General features: G+C 30.3%; 1 long non-coding RNA gene across 1 annotated transcript; it reads right to left on the bottom strand.

The window, feature by feature from the left end:
* Positions 1-9,654: 9,654 nt before the first annotated feature.
* Positions 9,655-15,624, bottom strand: LOC140446228 (uncharacterized). The gene is made up of 2 exons (XR_011951472.1): positions 15,501-15,624; positions 9,655-9,889 (listed from the first exon to the last, which is right to left on the bottom strand). It is a non-coding gene; the product is annotated as an uncharacterized lncRNA (long non-coding RNA).
* Positions 15,625-17,116: the final 1,492 nt, after the last annotated feature.

The following is a 17,116-nucleotide window of genomic DNA, read 5'->3' as shown; positions in this document are numbered from 1 at the left end:
CAACGATAAAATGGCTTCGAAACGGACGCAATAGCGACATCTGATATTAAATCCGTAAAATAGTTTCGAAACACAATTCAGATTTCTGCTTTAATCTGAACCTTCTATAAATGCAAGGTATAACAGACGTTGATAAAGATGTTAATAGAGACATGGGGAATCTAAAATTTGCATTCCACGACATGTCTCCTCAACTAAGCAGAAATCGTTAGCGAATTGGTTTCTTGTACTCATACAGAGCAGATCCGAATAAAATGAAAAAGACAGTAAAGATTCCATTTCACGTACAAATCGTCTATGTATCTGTTTATACGTATTTCGCTTTAATAAAGCTCATCAGAACAGTTATTCATAGGCGTTCTCAACGTGAAAAATAGATCTTTTCTGTCTTTGGGAAGCAACGATAAAATGGCTTCGAAACGGACGCAATAGCGACATCTGATATTAAATCCGTAAAATAGTTTCGAATTAACATCTTTATCAACGTCTGTTATACCTTGCATTTATAGAAGGTTCAGATTAAAGCAGAAATCTGAATTGTGTTTCGAAACTATTTTACGGATTTAATATCAGATGTCGCTATTGCGTCCATTTCGAAGCCATTTTATCGTTGCAGTAGTACTTTTTTTAAATTATCTTTATTATATCTTTTATGAAACACACATATATATCTAACCTAGCCAATGTAAATTTAAAATAAACTATCTTTAAATTGAAATTCTTATGAAACTAATTAAATTCTATAAACAATGTAAAATTTAAACAAACTATCTTCAAAATTAAAATTGTTATGACACTAACTAAATTATATTAACAAAATTTTGTACCTTTTTTGTCACTGAATGCCTAAATGAACTGTTTTCCACTATATAGATTATAATCACCACTCAAATGTCTTCTTCTCAGCTTCGGTTATCCTTGTTTTTGTGAAATTACTTTTTCCAATTATCAGCTTCCACCAATTTAAGATATTTTTCTTCACAGCATTTATAAACCACCAAGCAAACCAGCAAACAGCATTTATATTTATTCTTCTTTTCTATATACCAATATCCAATCACCAAAAATATTACTTAATTTTAATATTCAATTAATACTTCTTCCATTATCATCATTTATACATAACATAATATTTAATCTTCCATAATATTTTCTTTATACTGTGTCTTGATCTTGATTTAACTCACTATATTGAACAATTGTAACTGATTGACTGCCTCTAACTAATTTTCATACTAAAACTGGCCATCATAGTAACTGTAATTCATAACTGATTGACTAACTGAATGGACTTTCTTACTAAACTGCCCTCTTGAATCCAAATCACGGGTATTTATATCTTTTCAATCTTCCAGAACCATCTGGTAAGAAATCATGTTCGATTTATTCCATTAAACACATGTCTGAATTTTCTGGAAACAGTATATGTTCGATCCACAGACATAACCATCATTCCCGAATGTTCGACCGTAAACAAAGGTCAAATTCTCTATTCTGGAGAATTTGTTAATTTTCTATTGATAATTTTGTTGACATTTAGGCTTTTCAGATCAGAATAAACACTTAAATCAGTAAATATATATAAATTAAACATTTTAAACTAACATTATTGTTATAACCCCACTTTATATTCCTAATTATTTAAAATGTCACTTGGAGAGTATGTATATCTGTCTGTCATTCACATGTATAGTTGGTTGCCTAGTCACATGGCTCACCGTAATATATCTACCACATTATAATTACTAAAATACAACTTTTTACAATTATTATATGCTAATTTCTTAAAAATGCCCTCACATAAATAATTTTTATTAAATTCTCTAGTATATAACTTCTTAAAATAACCAAATACTTGTTATATCTAATATTATCTAGTATATAACTTATAAATTATTTTCTTTAAACATTTTTATTTCTCCCATATCATATCAATATATATATATATATATATATATATATATATATATATATATATATATATATATATATATATATATATATATATATGTATTAAATAACTAACATCTGGTTTCATACCAGCTCATTGACTGAATATATTTTCTTTATTTCTGCCGCTGTCTACTTATCGCGTGAGAATCCTGCAGTATTTACTGCCTCATTCCAAAATATATTTTCCAATCTTCCATCGAACAGTAAACATTTGGTTTTTTCAATAATTGTGCGATTTAATATTTTACACATTCCATTTTTCTGTGGTGTGTATTTTGTTATTTGATGAAAACTGCATTTTATATCAAGAAATTTTTAAGCTAAAATATCACTAGTAAGTATTTTCATATTTGAAGTTAAATGTGTCGATAGCAATTAAAGTAAATTGTATACTAACGCTTAATCAAGCCATTAAGAGCGATGCTGGGAATATTTATATTTATAATTGCCAGAGTAGTCGGTGCGTCTTGATTTGGTTTGAGTCTTCTTACAAACTCTCTCTGATGACGGGTAGACCCAGAAACACGTGTTAGGGAGTGGTAAGAGACTCAAATTAAATCGAAACCATTTTCATATATTTTCATATTTATCTAATTTTCAACAAGGCTTCTATTCTAAATCCTTTAAAACAAGTTATCACCTGAACTTGGGGACCATAGTGGGCTGAAAGTGTATCACCTTATACATTGTCGAACTTTTATAACTTAATTAAAATAAAAATAAGTATAATGTAAATATACGGAACTTTGTCATCTAAAGTCCGTCATTAATTTTTTAAAATAATAAAATTTTTGCATATAATCCAAGTAAATATACAGTATTAACTGGTGCACTTCTAACCTAACATAATTTTTTTTTCTATACTCTATATATATATATATATATATATATATATATATATATATAAAGCATATATGTCTATTATCATCCATAGTGTCATGTGTTATGTCGTATGTCGCTATACATTCGTTAATACCAAAGACGATGTGTAGTGCTCTTTAAATAATCTCTTTGTTTGCGTTTTCCATCTGAATATACTTTTTAGATTTTCCCCTTTTATTTGTTATGTCGAATTTAAAGATTTAACCAGTTGTTTATTTTGCACTTAGCCTGAGGCTCTCTGTAAGTCAATAAATCAAAATTTATTTTTTTGACAAATCTATTTTTATTCATAGTGCTTTATGATATCTCGTATGTCGCTATACTTTCATTATTATTGAAGATACTGTGTAGTGCCCTTTTAGTAGTTGCCTTGTTTGTTTTGTCTATATAAACATATTTGTTATTTCCGCCCCTTTCATTTGATATGTCGCATGTTAGGACTCGATCAGTGGTTTGTTTTGTATACAGCTAGAGGCCTTCTTTAAGTTAATAAATCAAAATTTGTCTTTTAGTTAAACTATTTTTATCCATAGTGTCCTATGACATCTCATATGTAATTATATGTTCATTAATAATGAAGACACTGTGTAGTGCCCTTTTGGTAGTCACCTTTTTTGTTGTTTCTATCTGAATATATTCGTTATTTCCGTCCCTTTCATTTGCTGTGTTGCATGTTAGGATTCGACCAGTTGTTTATTTTGTATTCAGCCAGAGGCCTTCTTCAAGTAAATAAATCAAAATTTGTCTTTTAGTTAAATTATTTTTATTCATAGTGCCCTATGACATCTCGTATGTAACTATATGTTCATTAATAATGAAGACACTGTGTAGTGCCCAAGTACATACGAAATGAAGTAGAAACGGTATACCAGCGTTTTTACAGGTACAGCTTTAACTTTGATAAAATAAAGGCAGATATCGAGCACAGTTTTATTAATTAAATCTTGACCAAGTACTTTCGCTCACTAGAGCATGTTCAGGGGCATCTGAAATAAGCCAAGAAACGTTTTTTTTAAATGAAGAAATTGATTAACCTCGATAAAAACTCGAAGTTAATGGATGATAAAAGTTTTTTGTGATTAACGTTTTAGACGTACTTCGTCAATTTTGGGCTATACAACAATTGCAGAATGTCATAAACATAAAATTAAGCATAAAAAATATTTGAATCATCAATTTGTAGATTGAATTAGCAATAAATCGACCGTATTGTTTCAAGAACAAAATATGACTGAAATGTCAAATGTTGGTAATTCAGATTTCCTTCCTAGGTGGCGTCGTTTCCTTACTTTACAAACAGTACGACCTGTCATCATACCCTTTTATATAGAGAGATAATAGAATTTATTATTAAATACAGCCATTCATTTTGATTGATTTTCTCTTCATAAGTTATTTTCTATTTATTTTTTTTATTTCAGCCTGATTTGATCTTACTTGTTGTATTTTTATGCACCTTTACTAAGTGATATGAAGTATTGTGCAAATTGTGCACTATCCACATTATCCACTCTATTTTGTTTGATGGGTTTGACATTCGTTTGACTGATGCAAAAGTAGCGATAATGGATGGAAAGAAAAAAGACGAATTGATAAAAATGATATGTGAAACTACAGATAAAAAAGAAAAAGGGTTAAAAAAAGTAGAACTAATGGATGTCGCCGCCATATTATTGAGCGTGGCTTGTGATGTGCGGTTGGAGTGGTGGCGACAACTATTAAAAATTGTTGATGTCGACTTTTTTTTATTACTGAAAGTATTAGCGAACTTGAAATATTTTAGAGAATTAAATCAGCTACAGATAGATTTAAAATCCGATTGAGATAAACTCAATGTGAAATATATGTGAAATACTCTAAATATAATGCACAATATTATGATCGAACAAGTCAGGAAAAACTTACCTCCTCAGAGCCTTCTTTCAGTGCGTCACAGTTTTTCGTTTTCTTTCTAACGCATTTAGTTGGACATCTCGGAAAAAGCGGTAGTTTCACACAAAAATATTGCTGCGTTACATACATAAGCGGTCTATTCCTAACCTTAACGTTTGATTCATTGATATTTAAAATCCTCCCTTTCTAAAGCCAATCAATTCCGCAAAATAGGAACATTTATGTCGTAAATCTTCATCCACGTTGGCGATCCTTTCGAAGTGTAAAAGAGTATAGTGCTCGTTGTCTTTAGGGCCAATATATGACATTTCACAGCGCTATGCAATATTTTGTGTTTTGCATTATTTATTTTTTTATTAAAATATTTTAGAAATGCCAAGATAGATACAGAAAAGCACAAGTAACTTAACTATTTTAAATTAGAAAATGAAGCTGGACAAATTTTATTACCAATTTCTGCTGTTAGTGAAGTAAGTTTAAAATTATAGTGAAAATAAACTTGTTTTACCTAGTGTTCAGCGTGTAACTGAGCCTTTAGGAATTTCTTTGCCAACTATAAGACGATTGGCAAGTGAAGGTATCCAAAAGATTCTGATTCGTAAACTAGTTCGTAAGGTTTTATTACGCAATTTGCAATTTAGTTAAATTTTGCAATGGATTGTATATTTAATTATCTTTTATTTTGTGACTCTGTGATATTGACGAATTATGTAATTTAAAAAAAATTTAATGGTTATTGTTATTTTTTTTACTTTTTGTAAGCTTTGTTTATAAAATTGTACAATTTTCAGTGACAATAAAGCATATTTCTATTTCTATTCTATTCTATGATTATTCCATCACAGTAAGCGAATCAATAGCCATTAGTCTTGAACCCAAATTGTTAATAAATAAATGAATTAAAATAAATATTAAATCTAATCGAATCTAATCGAATCGTATATGGAATCTAATCGATTATCTAATAAAATAGAATCGATTATCGAATCAAATCAATTATTAAGTTACACCGATTCGATTCGGATTAAATCTAATCGAATCGAATATCAAATAGAATCGAAGCAATTATCGAATCCAGTCGACTATCTAATCGAATCAAAATACAATAAAATTGAATAAAATTAAATAAAATAAAGTACAATAAAATAAAATACAATCGAATCGAACCGATTATCAAATCGATCATCTAATAGAAATAGATCATTGAATCAAAATTGAATGAATTGATTTTCGAATCGACTATAAATAAACTAAAAAAGAATGAAATAAAATAAAGTAAATTAAAACCATCGCTTCTTGCTTAGACGATAAGAAACCTATGTTTCCTCCCCTGGGTGCCTTCCACTCCTGGAGTGCCACATCCCGTTTTTTTGTTTCAGATATATCATTAGTTGATATGCCGTGAAATCATTATTATATTATTTACGTAATAAAAATTTTTTTAAAAAATCTTTTTTTGTCTTTACAAAAAATGACAAATTTTTTATTTGTATAACTAGAGAATAAGCTAGCTATATTTGTATTATATTCGATTATGAACAAAAATATTGTTTACTATTTAATCTACCTTGCAATAAAACTACTAGTTTAATGCCATAAGCCTTTCACCAGTGGTTAAGTACGATCCTGGTATTTATCAAATTCGTCAGGAATTACACGGAATAATTCTCGAAACATGCAATACATTATACGAAGTTATAATTAATGACCCACTGAAAGAAGGCTCTGAGAAGAACCATAATCATAAAAATTAACTGAATTAGACAGAAGCTGAATCAATTCGCATCTACTTCTAAAGATCTATTTACTTTTGTACAAAAATATTTGCTTAATTTGTTGAGCAAAACATGCCGAAGAAATAGGAAGACAAAAATAAAATACAAATATTTAATAATATAATATTGAATATATTTCCTATTCTTTCGTTAAAATTTTATATTTTACAGTCATAAAATTTATTTGATAACGGAGAAAAGAATCTCTATGCCTTTGGTTTCTCGAATACTATAATACCTTCCCCTTTTCCTTGGGCCTTACCACCTATAGTTCCGTTTATTTTTCCGATTTTGAATGTAGTGGAATCGAGTTGAATGTCAGCTTCACCTCTTACGTGAACAGAAACATCTCTCTATAAATGGGAAAGATATTATTTAGAACAATACGGCAGCACCAACGAGCGGTAAAAATTACTCTTAATTTAAAACTGATAAAAGATTTTTGTACAATATTTTACATATTTATCATTTAATTTTGAAATCTTAAGTTAAATAACCATGTTGGTAGTGATCTTTACTAGTCCTTACTAACTAGCTAGGTGTGCTAATTTTTAAAATATAGTGTTTTTAAATTAATAAGTAATTAACTGTTAAACCATTATATCTATTGTTATATATTTTGATTTTTTTTATATTTTTGACAAAATAAAGTTATGATGTGTTGTTTGTTTGAATGATGACCAATGAGTATTTTTAATAATATAGGGTTTTTATCGCGGTTCTCAAAGAATTAGTTTGTAAGTACTTTTTTAAACTATCTTTATTATAACTATTATGAAACACACATATATATCTAACCTAGCCAATGTAAATTTAAAATAAACTATCTTTAAATTGATATTCTTATAAAACTAATTAAATTCTATACACAATGTAAAATTTAAACAAACTATCTTCAAAATTGAAATTGTTATGACATTAACTAAATTATATTAACAAAATTTTGTACCTTTCTTTCACTGAATGCCTAAATGAACTGTTTTCCACTATATAGATTCTAATCACCACTGAATGTCTTCGTACTTCGGTTATCCTTGTTTTTGTGAAATTACTTTTTCCAATTATCAGCTTCTACCAATTTAAGATATATTTTTCTTCACCAGCATTTATAAACCACCAAGCAAACCAGCAAACAGCATTTATATTTATTCTTCTTTTCAATATACCAATATCCAATTATTATAAGTTGATTTATACTAATCTCCAATCATAATATAATTTTAATTCCTTCCAATATCCTTCTAATATACTTTTTTAATCTTCAATAATTATTTGTGTATAATTATAAATGTGCATAATTTTTAATCTTCATTTAACTCACTATATTAAACAATTGGACTATTTGTAACTGATTGAATGTCTTGAAAATTCTGAACAATTGACTTTACTAACTAAATGAGTCTATCTTCTACTAACTTTCATAATAAACTGGCCTCATAGTAACTGTAACTCATAACTGATCGCTTCTAATCTAAATCACCGGGTATTTATATCTTTTTTTCTGTTCTAGAATCATCTGGCAATAAATCATGTTCCATTTGTTCTATTAAATACATGTCTGAATTTTCTGGAACAAACCATTTCGCAAACATGGCCATCTCCGGTGATCCAGAGAATTCCATTCTTTTCTATTAATAATTTTGTTGACATTTAGGCTTTTCAGATCAGAATAAACATTTAAATCATTAAATATATATAAATTAAACATTTTAAACTAACATTATTATTATAACCCCACTTTATATTCGTATTATGATTAATTTCTGTCTGTCAATTTACTGTATAGTTGGTTGCCTATGCACATGGCTCACTTAAATATATTTACAACATTAAAATACAACTTTTTACACTTATTATATGCTAATTTATTAAAAATGCCCTCACATAAATATATTTTTATTAAATTCTCTAGTATATAACTTCTTAAAATAACCAAATACTTGTTATATCTAAAATTATCTAGTATATAACTTATAAATTAATTTTTTAAACAATATCTTTCTTTCTCCTATATCATATCAATATATACATATATATATATATATATATATATATATATATATATATATATATATATATATATATATATATATATATATATAAAGTTAATTGTGTCGATAGCAATTAAAGTAAATTGTATACCCAAGCTTAATCAAGCCATTCAGAGCGATGCTGGGAATATTTATATTCCACTATGCATCAACAATTTACCCATATAAATTACCATCATTCTTGTACTCATTGCGTCGAGTAAGCACGATAAATATACGAAGACGGTTGCGTTTCGATTTAATTCAAGTCTCTTACCACTCCCTAACACGTGTTTCTGGATCTATCCGTCATCAGAGAGAGTTTGTAAGAAGACTCAAATTAATCAAAACGCACCGACTACTCTGGCAATTATAGGAAAAACAATTACCAAAGGCTACTAGAGACCTCTAGTGAGGGATTTAACTTCATATTTCCTATATTTCCTATATTATCGTTTATGTGTATATTTATTGAAGTGAAAGAAACTAATGAAGGATATATTTATTATAACTTGAAAAATAAACTAAACAATACAAATAGTAAATCGTACTTACATGAGAATAGAATCCCCAGAAAATTACTAAATGCAAGAATGCAGGGAAAAAGACCTGTTGGAAGACCTAAAAAGAGATGGGAAGACGAAGTCGATGAGAATGCCAGGAACTGCCTGGGAACGCGTTCATGGAAAAGAACAGCGGTAAATCGAGATGATTGAAGAAGCCTGTTGAAGGAGGTTAAGGCCCGATTTGGGCTGTAGTGCCATTGGATGAATGGATGTCAAGAATCGGCAGAAGAAGTATTGGACGACCGCGCAAAAGATTGAATCACAATCTTCCATAGAGGCATTAATCCGCCAATGAATAAAGAGGAAGAAGAAGAATGTATATACATATACATCTGTATATACAATGTACAGATGTATATGGTATAAATAGTATTTGTACGGGTTAGCAGAACCTAAAAATTTTTATTAGTTAGTAGAAATGCCTGAGATTTTATCCAATATTAGTCTTAAAATTGAATATAAGCAATAATATCAGAGACTAAAACATTTTACCAGTGCATCTGATTAAGTTACTCAAGGAGTTTGCGAAAGGAATAAGAAGAAAAAAATAAAATATAATTTGGTAATCAATATATTTCCTATACTTCGGTATAAATATTACATATTGCATTTACATTATTTAGTCTGACAAATTAAAGGATCTCCGTGCCTTGTTGGTCTGAATTTCAAAAAAACCTTCTCCTTGTCCTTGTGCCTGACCACCTACGGTTCCCTTTATACCTCCAATTTTGATTCTGGTAGGATCGACTTGAATTCCACCTTCACCTTTAAATTGCCCAGAAATATCTCTCTATAAGAGGGGAAAGATATAATTTAGTTAAATTACAAATATTTACTAACGGTTACAAAATTACTTTGTAATTTAAAACATTTAAAATACGATTTTATAATATTTATTATTATTAATTTAATTCTCTAATGAGTCATTTAGTCAAATTAAAAAAAATAATTGATACTAGTCTTTATAGTTATTTTTTTGTTCTCTTGTTTCTTTCTCAAGTTTTTTTAATTCATAATAGCCATATTCTTACGTTTTGGACTCCATTATAATTATTTTTTTTTAAAATTTGGACATTTCACTACAGTTATTTGTTTGATTTAGTTTTAATATTTTCGAATTTTTTTTGGCCTGAAGGATAATTTTAATTTGCTATTTGTGGTAAGTACAAAAGACAATTTATATTAGATGTGAAGAAGACTTAAAGTAAAACAAATAGTAATTAAACTAGAGATATTAAGAATATTTTTATTAAGCAAAAATAGAAAGCAACAAGAGGAAGATATGGGAAATTGGGGAGTACGTGTTTAGCGGAGGAACGAATGCATAGGAGCAATTGGAGAGTAATTTTTGAGGAGGGTAAGACCCAGACAAGATTGTAAAGCCAAAATAATGATGATAATGAAGAATAAACGACTAAATGAGAGAAAAATAAAAAGTGGATTGTATATTAAGTGGTAGTTTGCAAGACACACTAGGGCGGTCTGATAACTACTTAGCCAACAAAATAAAAATGAAAATTTTGACAAAGTAACGATTTATCTTTTAACATATTCTCCTTTTAGCTCGATATACTTGACCTAGCGATGCTCTAACTTCTTTAACCCGTCTAAGAAATACGTTTTCTAGATGTCTGCAAAGTAGGCTCTCGTGGCAGCGATGACCTCCTGTTTCGACTTAAACTTTTGTCCGGCCAGTGCCTTTTTAAAGTTTGGAAACAAAATGAAGTCACAGGGAACCAAATCTAGATAATATGGTGGATGGAGCGACAGATCGTAGCCCAATTCGAAAAATTTCATGAAGGCGACAACGGAGGTATAGCGTGTGGGTTGTCATAATGGAAAAGTACTTTTTTCTTCGCTAAATAGGGTCGTTTTTTGTGCAGATTGGCATAGTAGAGCCCTGTAACCGTTTTGCCATTCTCTAGGTAGTCGACATAGATCACCCCTCGTGAATCTCAGAAAATGGTGGCCATTACCTTTCTTTCTGATGGTCTTCGCCTACTTTGGAGTACGTTCGTCGGTTGCCGCCATTGATTCGACTGTTTCTTGTAACTTGGTGTATAGGAATGAATCCATGTTACGTCAATGATTACGAAACGACGTAGAAACTCCTTCGAATTGCGCTTAAATAGTATCACACACTGCTCTGAAGTGTCCTCACGGTTAAGCTTATTCTCCGTGAGCAAACAAGGCAATCTTCTCGCCAGCAGATTTATATTGCCTAAAAATTTTAGGCTGGATATGACATATTCGGTCTTTTAAGATGACTACTGTCTCAGCTATCTCTCGTATCTTCAGTCGGAAGTCTGCCGATATGAGATCGTGGATTTTTGTCACGTTATCTTTCGTGGTAGCCGATTTCGAGTCACCTGGGCACGGCTTATCAAAAAACGACGTGCCATCACGTTGAAACTCGTTAAACCAATTTTTGAGGATTGCCATCGAAGGTAAATAGTCACTGTATACAGCATTCAAGCGCTTTTTGATTTTGCTGCGCGATTTTCCTTGCAAAACAAGAATCGAATCACCGACCGATATTGCTCTTTTTCCATTTTTCTAAAATCTGCGGACACACTCGCTTTCTCAGGCGGTCAAAATAAAACTACAAGTTCGTTTAGGCAGAAATTTTCACATTAGTCATCTACGAGAATTTATTACGCGATTCTAGTTTTTTCTTGAAATAGTGGCGCCAATGGGCGGTGAGGCTAAGAACTTATCGGACCACCTACATATTGCAAATGTGAGAGTATTATACTCTCACATTTGCAATATGTAGGTGGTCCGATATATAATATGGAGCATACGAAATAAAAACTTATTAAATAGGAATCAAATCTAAAACAAGGTTTTATAGAAACCCACAAAAGTTCTTAAAATGCAAAAATAATATATTTGTAGTTAAAAAGAATGCCAAGAAGATTGTATTTAAAATAAACATACAAAAGACAAGTATACTCTGACAAAAGCGAATGTAACAAGAATTAAGTTTACAGGGAACAAAGGTGGGAATTCAAAATATTATAATGAAGGACAAAAAAGTATATTTGTTACATATTCCGCTACAACACCTTTTATCGAAAATGGAAGATTAACTTCTATAAAATCTTCATTAAGCCCACAATATGTTACGAAAATGAGACATGTGTGAAAACAGGAAACACAAAAATTAATTAAATTAGAAAGAGTCGATTTTTTCAACCAACTGCAGTATACTAACAGGTGAGGCTACAGCTATTTTGGAAGCCCTAATCTTCTTCGAAAAGAGTAGAACGATAAAGTGCATTATCGTAACAGACTCATTAAATGCATTACTAAAACTTATACAAATATATACCAACAACCCTATTATACAGAGTATAAAAAACGAACTAGAAAAATTTCGATCATTAGGAAAGGAAGCGGCTTTTATTTGGGTACCTTCACATACAGATATTTACGGAAATGAAAAAGCAGACCAACTGGATAACAAAAGTCGAATGAACTCAAAACATCCTTCAAAATTGAAGACATATCCGTACACCGAACTAAAAAACCTGGTTAAAATCCACTGTATTAATACTTGGCAAAATTATTGGGAAAAATTAGGTACTAAATTAAATATAGTTTGCCCAAAAATAACTAATGTCCTGGAGACTCCTTTAAACAGAAGAAACCAAGTCATTATTAATCGTTTAAGAATTGGCCATACTGCCTTAACACACAAATAGCTAATAACAAAAGAACCACTACCTATCTGCTTCAGCTGCTCTAACCCACTGACTGTGAAACACATTCTGCTTAATTGTCCTCAATTCAAGGAAAAAAGAAAATCCCACGGATTCACAGAGGATGATCTCAAGACCTTTCTCACCAAAAAAATTTCGACAGTGTTAAGCTATTTAAAAGACATCGAGTTATTCAATTTTATTTAATGTAATATTTCATCTATTTGTTATATCCACTAATAACCTTGCGCGGTTGATGTGGTTTTGTGTTTAAATAATAAAAAAAAATGTTAATAACTTTTATAAAAATGCAATTTCGCTTGATTATAGGATTAATGGATTAATTGATTATAGGAACAATATGAGATGTATTCATCTATACAAATTTCAAGAAGTTTCACTTAACAATTGTTGCAAAATTCAAATGGTTTATATCAGAAAGATTTTATCTACAACGTTATTATATGTAAACTATTAGGTCTACATGAATTGAGAAAGCACAAAATTGAAGAGAAAGGCTATTAATAAATGAAAAATGTATGTTAAGTATTGTTAAATTGGTTTACAAAAGTACTGTTGATTTTAAGATTGTATGCATTTAAAATAACGCAGACGCATCAACATATATAGAATGTTAATATTATTTATTCCAAACTTTAGCATTTCTACACGAATTAAAAAAATTTACTACGACCCTTAGTTTTTTTTATTTCTCGATTTCTACGGAACACAAAAATAAATATGAAGAATGATCAGAACACAAAAAAAAAACATGAACCAACTTAATAACAAATGAAACATATTCAGAAGGAAACATGGGCAGACTATTTTCTATCCCTATTTGCTAGAGCTGACGATAAAGAACTACCAACACGAGAGGTGAAAAACGAATAAATAAATATTCAGGAGGAAGAGGTAAAGGGAAGCTTTAAGGAAATTAAAAAATTGAAAATCACTAGAACAGAACAGAATACCCACAGAATTCCTAAAGTACAGAGGACCAAATCTAATCAAACAACTATTAAAACTAATCCAAAAAATATTATAACATAACACAATTCCTCAAGAATGGAGATTAAGTATTCTAATATCTCTCCTCAAAAACGGAGACAAATTAGACGTAGAAAATTAGAGATGAATTATTTTATTAAACAGAACACTTAAATTAACAACCAAAGGAATAACAAATAGATTGAATGAAATTATAACACTAACATAAGAACAACAAGGTTTTAGGTCGGGAAGATCATGCAACGACGCTATATTTATAATGAGGCAAGTGGAACAGAAATCATTAGAATCCAACAAACCGGCATATCTATGTTTCGTGGACCGTACAAAGGCATTTGACCAGGTCAAGTTAAAAGACGTTATCCAGTTACTGTATGCAAGAGATATAGGTATATCTAGAAATAATCAAAACGATCGAAAATATTTACCAAAACAACACAATAAAAGTAAAAGCAGAAAAATAACTAACTGACCCTTTTGAAGCTGGCAATGGAATAAGACAGGAAGATCCTTGGTTCTACCTAAATAGGGACGAAATAATAAAAAAATTAGGAACTATAAAGGGATACTTAATGGAAGATAAACAACTTAAAATAATTTGCTTTGCACACGACGCAATACTACTCTCTCGGATTGAAGATGATTTACAACGTATACTGTACCAATTTAATATAACCGCCAGAAAGTAAATTGGAGCTTCATGTAAATTGGAGCTGCAAGGTCAGATCATTAAACAAGTGATGGATGGTAGATATCTAGGCATCACAGTGTCTAGCTACGTTAAGGAAACGTAAAGTAAACGTTGTCAAACGCAAGTGGAAGATCACTGAATGGAGCAAACAAAGCCGCAGGTTGCCTGAATGAAACAATATGGAGAAATAAAAATATCAGAAAAAAATAAAAGGCAGAATTTCAAAATAGTCATCACACCAATAATGACATACGCGGCAAAAACGCGACCTAATACAGACAGGACAAAAAGGATGGTAGAAACAGCAGAGATGAAAACACAACAGAAAAAGACGTAGATGCAAGGTGGAAAGCATCAAGGATTGGGTAAAAAATAGAAGAGTAGAATAAAACGATCATGTAAGCCGAATGACATCAAATAGAGTAATAAAGACAATAAGAGACGGTGTCCCAATAGGAAAACAATCAATAGGAAGACCACGTAAACGATGAAATAACAAGTTACTGGAGGCACATTGAAAAAAAAGATAGTCATGTCTACATAAAAAGAAGAAGAAGAAGAAAAATAATCCAATTGCTAAATAAAATCAATATGTACAAAGTTAAAAAATACAAGACAACTTAGACTACTCAGAGAACGAATAATCCGATTGTTAATTCAAGTATCTCAGAACGTAAATATTTACCACATTCTTAATAAATTTCAAAACTTTTGCAAGATTATCCATGATCAGAATAAACCAAGTGGTGTAGTACACCTAATTAACTCCTCCGTGGACAATAAATATTCCACATTTTGATGCATCCCTTAGTATTATGAGAAAATACTTTTATTTTGTAATTTATACCAATAAAATTTCCTGTTTTTGTCACATTGTCTAACCTTTACTATATATGCACGTGAAAGAGAAAAGAAAAATACTGATTAAATAACTTTAAAGATTTAAAATGTTCATTAAATTTGTAAATGTACAAAATACATAGACATTAACTTACCAACTTAGGTATATAATATACGTAATCTGGTATATAATGGGCATTACTGAAAGTCATGATAACCGCTAAAGCAAACAAAGTGAATCGTAACATGTTGAAAGTATATGGAAATAAGGATGGAATAATCAATTCTAAAAAAAAAACGTTTTTTATATTTTGTTAATGTGTTTGTAGGTAGTACTTTAATCACACGAAATGTATTGTTTAATTTAAACTAATTAAAATAAATAATTGTTTACTACTACTACTAATAACTTGTTTATTACTAAATATCTTATTGGGAGATAGGTGTGATAGCTACAATAATCAGGAAGTGTAGGGTTTCACAACCAGTGTTTGGAAATAGTACATTGTTTTCCCAATTTATGGGCTTTTGTGAGAAATCATTTATTTCTCACGTTTGCCTGCGGCATTGCCAATATCGACGTTCTTGCAGGTAATTGTATTCACTTCGATTAGAAGCATCGCCGCATCGGATTTGATAATGTACTTCTTCTCATGACCTTTTATCGGTACCTTATTTCATTCTAATAGGTCTAATAGATAGCTGTAAAAAATTTTCTGTCGGTAAATATTTCTTATTTCTTTTTAAATCAATCAAATAGTCAGCATTCGGAATTTTGCTATCCATGCAAACGATTTTTTCATGACGTCTAAACAGATCTTTGAAATTGGAAAATACGGCACAAATATTAGCAGATGCGGTAGCAGTGCTGGACGGACTGACACCAATAGATTTGATAAGGAAATGACTAATTATTAGGGACGAAAAGGAAGAAAGAAAGATCAAAGACTGATAGAAAGAGATGTATTAATAAATGCAAAGTTAATTAATGGAAGCAAGGATAAAAGTTGACTAAATTCTTCATCTCATCAATACTTTCAAGATATCAGTCAGCCGTTAATATGAGATAAACTATCATTTAGATAAAATGTTCTCGGGCATGGTTGTTTTGACTTACACCAGAAATATTATGGTAATGAGGACACTGACATATATGTGCATTGTTAAAAAGAGTATGGAGATAATACAGAGCATACTGTGTTTTTATGCGAAAGCTAGATAAGAGAAAGACGAGAGTTTGAGAGTGGCTTAGGTGAGTGGATCACTAAGGAGGTGCTGTTTGAACTAATACTGAATGGAAGAACTTATTGAGAAGATGATAGTACATACTAAAAGCGAAGTAAACACCGTTGCGAAGTACAGCAGATTGCTAGAGGGCGGGTGAGGGAATGAAAAAAGCATAGTAAAGTACTATCACGTAGGTCGTCCACCATGCCTCTCCCAACGGACGATAGTATTTAGTGGGTGGAAATCCCATAATACTTTTAGAAAAGTATGTATGGTGTATTTTATAGACATCCTACACTCGCGTATAAAAGCCATAGAATCTCAAATATACTAAGATAAATTTAAGATATTAAACGAAAGATGAGTTGTACTTAACTCACACTTTCTTTGACCAAGGCGTTACGTGGACTAATATAATTCCATATCCAATTTACATTCTACGTTCTGTGAAACAAGTTTATCTATTAATATGCTTCTTGGATTCTAAATGGTATTAATTTCGATTTATTGACACAGAAGAATGTAAGGGAAAGAAAGTTATTTT

The sequence above is a fragment of the Diabrotica undecimpunctata genome, chromosome 7, assembly GCF_040954645.1.
Source record: "Diabrotica undecimpunctata isolate CICGRU chromosome 7, icDiaUnde3, whole genome shotgun sequence".
NCBI lineage: Eukaryota > Metazoa > Arthropoda > Insecta > Coleoptera > Chrysomelidae > Diabrotica > Diabrotica undecimpunctata.
Note: the sequence above shows the minus strand (reverse complement) of the source record. Positions and strands in the feature narration are given on the sequence as shown.